General features: G+C 38.1%; 1 long non-coding RNA gene across 1 annotated transcript in view; it reads left to right on the forward strand.

Annotated features, from left to right (window-relative positions):
• Nucleotides 1-4,334, forward strand: part of LOC143662665 (uncharacterized) — a 50,828-nt gene extending 46,494 nt beyond the window's left edge. Inside the window, exons 2-3 of the long non-coding RNA XR_013165528.1 lie at nucleotides 1,877-2,077; nucleotides 4,001-4,334. This is a non-coding gene — a long non-coding RNA (uncharacterized LOC143662665). The remainder of the gene's footprint in view (nucleotides 1-1,876; nucleotides 2,078-4,000) is intronic.
• The last annotated feature ends 4,152 nt before the right edge of the window (nucleotides 4,335-8,486 follow it).

Below are 8,486 nucleotides of genomic sequence, written 5' to 3' on the forward strand. Positions count from 1 at the left end.
ATTTTTAAAACTGTGTAACATAGAGCCCTTGGGGTTTGAATTTTGTGCCCAAGCCAGAAATAAATAAATAAATAAACCTACTTAATAAATAATTTAATATTAACAAGTAGGACTATTTGTGTGTGTGTGTTTCTCTCTACAGAAATGTTTGTAGAATCTACACAGAATAGATTAGGATATGAATCTGACAAAGGAATTGTAGAATATCATAGTAGAACTTAATAAGTTAAGAGATTGAGATGCTTTTTCATACATTAACAGTTTATAATTTCCAATATAATCTATTCCAACAATGTCTGTCACATCTGTCATTTCTAACTGAACAACAGATTCCTCTAATATATTTGGCTAATAGAGCCCTAATACAGTTAAATGTATTACAGCTAGATTAAGTAATAGAAAATAATATTTGACTGCTGTATAATAAGCATGGTTATTAAAAGATGTTACCAATTTCAGGATCATTTGATTCTCTGTTAATATGTATAACTAATTGTGGCAGCTGCTGACCTTATTTTCCTCTATCAATTAACATGACAGCTGTTGAAAAGAGTTCTTTGCTACTTAGCACTGAGACACATTTCTAAAAGTTTTGGGGTTAACTTTATTTTTAAAATGCATATGTAATTGGTCTGCGCAACAGACGATGACTAGGTATGAACTCTCCTGCACAAATGCAAAATGTGGTCCTTGTCTACAGTTGCAGACCTGGGGTAGATAAAAGACAATTCGGAGAGTGTGCTATTATGGAAGAATTGGGAAGATTTTTTTTTTAATCTTGGCCATTAGCTAGATTTCTGATGGCCACTAATACAGAAAAACCTGCTAATGAGTTGGCCACTTGCGTAAATTTTTTGTACTTAAAGTAAAATGTAAAATGTCAGGCAACTATCCATGACTTAATCTAGGGAGAGGGAACAGTTAGTGATCAGTTTTCTGTTTACAATTAAAGTCCGATTTCTTTTCCTAACTTTGGTTGACTTGCTATTGGCCCTCTGGACTCCTAATAGATACTGTGGATTCTAAATAGAGTCTGATTTGACTCCCAATTGCCCTGCAATTAAAGAATGTCTAAATGCTGTCTTTTAATTTTGCCTATGTTTATCTTTTCTAGGCTTTTGTTGTATAATATGCTTTTGTTGACCATACTAGTTCTTTATAATTTTATATGTTTTTTAATGATAAATCACCCAAATTAAATTATAATTTTTTTTTAATTAAAAAAATATTTAAGAAAATCACCAAAATACCTGCATAAACTTGGGGCGGAAAAGAGTAGTATGAGAAAGGACTAAGTCAGGAGAGGATCATATTCAGACTATGGGTTTGATAACTAACTCCAGCCTGGAATTCAAGAACAAATTCAGGCCTGGAATTCAAGCCTGGAATGATTTCTTGATTTCTTTGTTCTTAGCCTCTTAGGTTTAGCTGAAGAGATGATTATTTTGTTTGTTTTCTAAAGCAAGGGATTATTTTGTACGTTCTTTGGCAGCCTGTGCATGTGCTTAATACTTGGTTTGCTTAATAATGGATGGTTATCCTCTGTCCTTCTACAGTGAAGGGCATAGTCCTGAAGTTATTTATAAAACCCCACCTCTTGCAGAGCTGGACTCTCTCAACCTTCCCAGGGGATGGTTAGCTAAGCTGATTATGAGAGAAGATTTGGGGAGACTCCCCAAGCAGGCTACAAATATACATTTTAACAGTGTCCTTTAAGGAGCCATGCCCCAGACCTCTAAAGAGTCACCCAAGTGGTAACAAATTAAGACAATTTCTGAAAACAGTCTAAAAAAAGGACTTCAATATTAGGAATTTCAGAAGGATAGAACAGCTGGTACCTGGTGAGGCCTCTCAAATCCTGTGTTGTCTCTTCTAGCTCTACAGGGTAGTGGCTCCAGACCCAAGGATCTTCAGAGATTTGTAAGGCAACAGCAAGAAACCAGGGTATGGAACTCCTAGTGAAGATCAGCTTGGCCAAGGGAGCAGAATCTCTGTCAGGCCTTACTAAATAGTGCGGAGTTACTTTTCCTTCTGCTTTCTCTTGATGATTCAGGAGGAGAAAGAAGAAAAGTCATTGGTATGGGCTACCCTAAACCATAAATAATTGAAAGAATATGTAATGCAAATTCCAACTCATCTCATTTCATAACAACCCCACTTAAACAGTTCACTCAACTGTGTATGCCAGTAAATGGAGTGGAATTGGATTTGACAGGAGGGGTTTCTTTCAACCATGCTTGAATACTCCAACTGAATTGCAGAAATGCTTCCTGGTGCAAAACAAAGAAATCAGCAAATAGAGACAGTAATTTTGAGCTACCTACATTTTTTCTTCCCATCTTCTTTAAGTACCTAATGAAATGTGAAGGGGTCCTAGGAGCTGTAGGCAGAAGAATGCCTAAGTGGAATAATGGGGAGGTGGCTGCTATAAAAAAATGGGTCCAGGCTTATTGGTAAAGGTATAAAGAGTTCATATCCCCATAACCCAGGCTGGGGATATGGAAAGAGCAAGGTTCATGATCTGAGATCAAGGGAAAATAACTTGTAGGGAAGGAGTTTTAACAATCCCCAATTTTTCCTGAGGCTTAAGAACAAGACTTCAAATCAAGTCATAGCAGATACAAATATGATGGCACATAAAAATATCAGCTTCTGTTTCTTCTCACTCCTGCTGTTATCTGCCCTCTCTCTTTCCCTATACTGCCCCTCCTCATTAAGAAATTTCTCTAGGTTCATTTCCTCAAGTGAGGGATGAGAGAAGGTGTCCAATGCCTTTTCCAAAACCTCAGTTCTTGGGGGGAATTGAAAAAAATTGGAATGTAGGTAAAATAGGATTTGAGAAGGGTGTTTCTTTTGGAATAGGAAAAGATTCCCTTGGGCCATGGAGTTGAGGAGGTGCCAAGGGAATAGAATTAGAACAGAGGAGTTGGTGGATGCTGGAGAGAAGGGCTCTGTGCCCACATCTCGGGCAGTACCATAGGAGGTGTCAAGACTGCTGGGCCAAAGATACTACAGATAGCTTTATGGAGGTTTCTGAGCCACAAGCTGGCACCTAAATAGCCAGAAGATTCCTATGCCCCTCTAAATGCTATAGTAGCTGTACAGAGAGCCAATGGGTACCAGGGGGCATAAGGTAATGGAGGACACCACATGGCCTCCTATGAGAACCATACATTCCAGCACTGCCTGAAGCCTCTCAGAACATAAACCAACCCTGGAGAAGGAGGGTGGATTCCAAATAGACTGGTACTGGGTTTCTGCTACCCTGGAAGACTTTGGTATCAATATAGAAATTAAGTTGAGTTATAGAAAAATAAAGCAGTATCGTGATTTGTACCTGCCTTGACTAGAACCAGATCCCCAATTACGATCCCTCAAACTGTAGAAGAACCATTTTGAGTCTGAGGCCATGACCCAGGTGGGGAATTGATGGACAGAAATAAGTAGACTCCAGAAAGTAATCATAGAGTTTGGGGATGCAAGTGGACAGTGCAGAAACTGAGTTTGAAGGATTGCCGCAGACTGTTTTAACCCCTGTAGACAGATCCAGAAAATACAGCGGAGAGAGGAAGGAGGATAGGAGTGTGGAGTGTAGAAAGCAGAAGAAGGATGCCTTACTGGGGCCCACAGAAGAGATGATATTATTTCATTCTCATGGGAATCCTCTAGAAAGAGAAAATTTGGTGGCTCCAGCTCAGTTTCTGACCGTTAAGCCTGATGGGAACAGCAGTTAAGCTGCAAATAACATTCCTCAGGCTTTTTGGGGAGCCAGGTGGGGGGCCCCTTACTTGGAGCTGGCCCAGTACTCACACAGATAGAAACACACCACTCGCTGTAGTGGCCTGAGGTACCCAGTGGAGTCTGGGAACGGTGTCCTGGATGAGAAGGTACTCTATATAGGAGAATGCAAAGTACTGCCTTGCCTAGGAGGTCAATGCTTTGAAGACCCTGCCAAGAGTTTGGGGAAACCCAGAATCCCCTCTTTTTGCTTTTCTTGCAGGAAAAAAGTGAACATTTCACAGTTGACTATATAGAATCACAGATGGCAATACTGAAGCTAAGGTGGAACAGAGGGGTCTTGGGAAAGGAGAGACAGAGCAGAGCACGTGGCTTCTTAATCCATGAGTATGAAAGGTAAGCCTGAAATTGCTTCACATGTTGCACAAGTACCTATGTAGCCTCAACTGAAGAGGGCAATTTAGGGAGCTGAGCTGCAGAATCTGCCACCCACAAGGTCCATCACCTTGAAGCCAAGTATGATGGGAAGCACATGCAGGCTTACCTTGGTGCAAAAGTGGTCAGACTCCTTCTAGTAGATGGAGCTGTAAATGCAGAAGGGGTTCTACCAGATTAGTGTTTTCCAGATAACTGAGGCAAGACATTTGCTCTGCAAAAAGCCTCACCTACCTGAACTTTGGGAACTTTGGGAAGACAGCACCCCCAATATCATATGATGTCTTGCTTGAGAGAGTTACTATTCTGAAAAAAACTCTAGATTTGAGACAGACCCAGTTTGCTGGAGGTACCTGGAGAGAGGTAAATTTCTTTTGTAGAAATGCAAAGAATTCCTAGAACAAGAAATGTGGTAATTTTGTGTCAATATTTATTCCTTGCTCCATATTTCTCAGTCTGGCAGCCCCTTCCTGTTGACCAGACTCTGGTCTCCAGTTTTTGTGTTTCCAAAGCCTAAATCTACATGAGCAAAGACCTCATGTTAGAGACGATGCTGCTAAGGGGAAAACATTGAGAATAAGAAAGGGAAGAATTTCCCTTATGAGTTCAGTAAAGGACTCAGGGATGAGTGAAAGAGGTTTAAAAATATAATAGGGGTGGTGGTTAACCTGAGATACCAGAAGGAGAAGAGTGAAGGATGCCCCTAATCCTTTACATGTTCTATGGGATGTGGAAGCGGTCTTGGCAGGAGGAGAGACTGGGCTCAGTTTGCCAGGGTTTGAAGTGGGCCCAACCTGGCCACGACAGTGTTTCTTGACCCCCTTCTGGTCTCATGGTGTGTGGATTGCCAGTTTATGTTCTGAATGATCTCATTACCTTTGACTTAGGACTTCAGAATTCCCTTATTGTTAGATCGAGTATTGTTATATCCCATGCAGTTACAAGGTTCTAAGTAGGATGAAAGAGATGCTGAAAAAGACATTGCTCCCCCCCCAAATCTTGCTATTTGCTTATCATGATGTTTCTATTATTCGTTCATCAAAAAACAATTATCGAGGGGTTCCCCATATAGCAGGCATTTGTTTGGTGATGGAAATCAGATGGAAGGTGGCTCACTACTGATGAAGGAGAGAATCATGTAACTGAAAATCACAATACAACCTGAGAAGAGCAGGGATAGATGTGAGCACTGGGACCAGAATGGGGATACGGTTGAGCCATGGGGGTCTCTCCCTTTCTTACCCCCGTTGCTTTGGATTTTCCTTTTTTTGCTGTTGAGGAGGTGATTCTTACAAGAGAATCACAGAGATATCAACTTAGCAAGTTGACATCCATGAATAGCTGAATTAATCCTTAGAATTTTCAGTGACAGGCTTCTTGTTATTTGAAGTAATTAAATGTGTTTATTACTTCTACAATGTTAGGTTTTCTGTAGCTTTCAGCCACAAGCAATCCTGATTGATAAAACATTCTTAGCCAATTTTCGTCTTAAACATGTTGAGGAAAAAGTTGAAATTTTGCATTGTTTTGGCTATAACAGCCATTCTTTTTTACTTGCATTGTGTTTTATGCAAGGAGAAAAAGAGGTGATGTTGAGTGAATTCAAATTCAGCTTTGTAGAACAATGAATAAGTAAAACTTGCTATACTAAGCGAATAAGCATATTTATTAATTTCAAGGTTGAAGTTTATGAATCAATGAAATATTGTCTATAAAGTAAAAGCTTACCAGAGAGCTTCTTGCAAAGGACCATCCAATTTTATATTGACATGATACTGATTAATTATAAAATGATAAGAACCTTCACTCCAACCTGGGTAGTTTTTATATTCTTAGTTTATTTTAGATATGCCAGTTTTAAATATCCTGCAGTCTTTTTCCTTATTCTTATAAAAAAAGGTTAAAGACTTACTTAGGGCTTAATTTTTCTCAATAACCTCTTGATATTCCTGCTATTACAAATGTGTATTCTCTGATTTTAACTTTAATTTTAACCAAAGTAAATTAAAGAAATTGTGACATAATTTTCGGGTTCTACTGGCAGTCATCTTTTTCTCAGTGATTTGCAAGGGTATTTTAATTAAGACTTAATTAAGATATTAAGATTACGATCTTAACCCTTTTTTGTATATGTTACAAACATTTTCCTCCATGTGGTTTTTTTTTTTTTTTTTTTTGTATTTTAACCTTGCAGTGATTTTTGCTTTAGAACATTTTTGTGTTGTCAGATGTATAATCTTCGATTCTCTGGCTTTTATATTAAGTTTAAAAAAGCTTCCTTCAAACAAGGATTATAAAAATAGTTACTTCATTTTCCTCTATTATTTTCATGGCTTCATGGTTAACTTTTTAAAAATATATTTTTATTGAGAACTCTTCATATACTTACAGCCCATACATGGTGTACAATCAGTGGTTCACAATATCATTACATAGTTTTGTATTCATCACCATGAACATTTTTAGAACATTTACAACACTCCAGAAAAAGAAATAAAAAGGAAAAAAAGATAAAACTCATATATCCCATACCCCTTACCCCTCCCTCTCGTTGACCATCAGTATTTCAATCTATCCAGTTTTCTATTCTTTATCCCCCCGTTACATATTTATTTTTTATTCTTATTTTTTTATTCATCTGTTCATACCCTGGATGAAAGGAGCATCAAGCACAAGGTTTTCGCAATCACCTGTCACAGTGTAAAAGCTTGTATTGTTATATATCATTTTTTGGAATCAAGGCTACTGGAACACAGTTAAACAGTTTCAGGTATTTCCCCCCAGCCTCTCCAATACAACATAAACTAAAAAGGGATATCTATATAATGCATGAGAATAACCTCTGAGATAACCTCTCAACTCTGAAATCTCTCAGCCACTGAAATTTTATTTTGCCTCATTTCTCTCTTCCCCCTTTTGGTCAAGAAGGCCTTCTCAGTCATATGATCCTGGGTTCAGCCCAGGAGTTCTATCCCACATTGCCAGGGAGATTTACACCACTGGGAGTCATGTCCCATGTAGTGGGGGGAGGGCAGTGAGTTTACTTGCTGAGTTGGCTTAGAGACAGAGGCTACATTTGAGCAACAAAAGAGGTTCTTTGGGGGTGAGTCTTAGGCATAATTATAAGTAGGCTTAACTTCTCCTTTGCAGGAACAAGTTTCATAGGGGCAAACCCCAAGATCGAGGGCTCAGCCTGTTTGTTTGTTCGTCTTCGCTGCTTGTGAGAATATCAGGAATTCCCCAGATGGGGAAGCTGAATATTTATTCCTTTCTCCCCAGGCCTCCAAGGAAACTTTGCAACTACATTTTTATTCTCTGCCAAAATTACTTTGGGATAAATTGGGGCATGACACTAACTTGTACAAATTCATGGTTAACTTTAAAATCTGATCTTTCTGGAATTTATTTTGGCATCAGGAATGAGTTAGGAATCCAGCCTTATTTATTTGAGAAATCACAAATCCATCATTTTAATATAGTTGATCTTCCTTCACTGCTTTGAAATGCCACTTTAATCACACGTTAAAGTTTCATGCCTCCTTTCCTCTATTTGTGGACTTTCTATCAGTTCTATTCATCTGTCTGTTATATACTCCTGCCACTATCTCCTTTAAAAATTGCTATGATTTTAATACCTTGTAGCAATTGGTTGCATAAATTCTCATACATTATTGTATTTTTAACGAATGTGTTGGATCTTCTTGCATTTTTGTTCTTTCAGATTTATTCTTAAAAACAGTACTTATAATACAAAGTATTTTCTGTATTGATTTAAAAACAAGATCAAATGACTAAACTGACATGTGCTTGCTATAACAAATTCGAACAATACAAATGTGGAAAATAAACCTTGAAAGCTTTCTCTCCTCCCCTCTAGTATCACATCCCAGAGGTAGCTGCTGCAAAGCCATTGGTTGAGCATCTGTTTGGACTTTCCCCTATCTTTATGGGTGGACACATTTTGTGAAGTGCCCCTAAAATATCAGCAAATTGTTTACTAGAATTTATTAAAAGATATTTGGAATGAAATATTTTCATTCACATTTATGACTTTCAGACCATGTAATACCTTGACATTTTAGTTTTTTATATGTAAACTGGAGTTTCTCAAAGCATGTTCTGTAATACACAGGTCCTACGAGATATGTGGCTTTAAAATAAAGGTTCCCCGGGTAAATGAGTTTGGAGATCATTAAGTGATATATTTTCGTTTTGGATATTTGCAGTGCAGGACAACACAGTAGAAACTCTGTTAAGTCCTTTGATAAAGAAATTGGTTTATCTTTGTCCAATCTAGTGTTTTCCAAATTTAT

This window comes from Tamandua tetradactyla, chromosome 18, assembly GCF_023851605.1.
Source record: "Tamandua tetradactyla isolate mTamTet1 chromosome 18, mTamTet1.pri, whole genome shotgun sequence".
NCBI classification, from domain to species: Eukaryota; Metazoa; Chordata; class Mammalia; order Pilosa; family Myrmecophagidae; genus Tamandua; species Tamandua tetradactyla.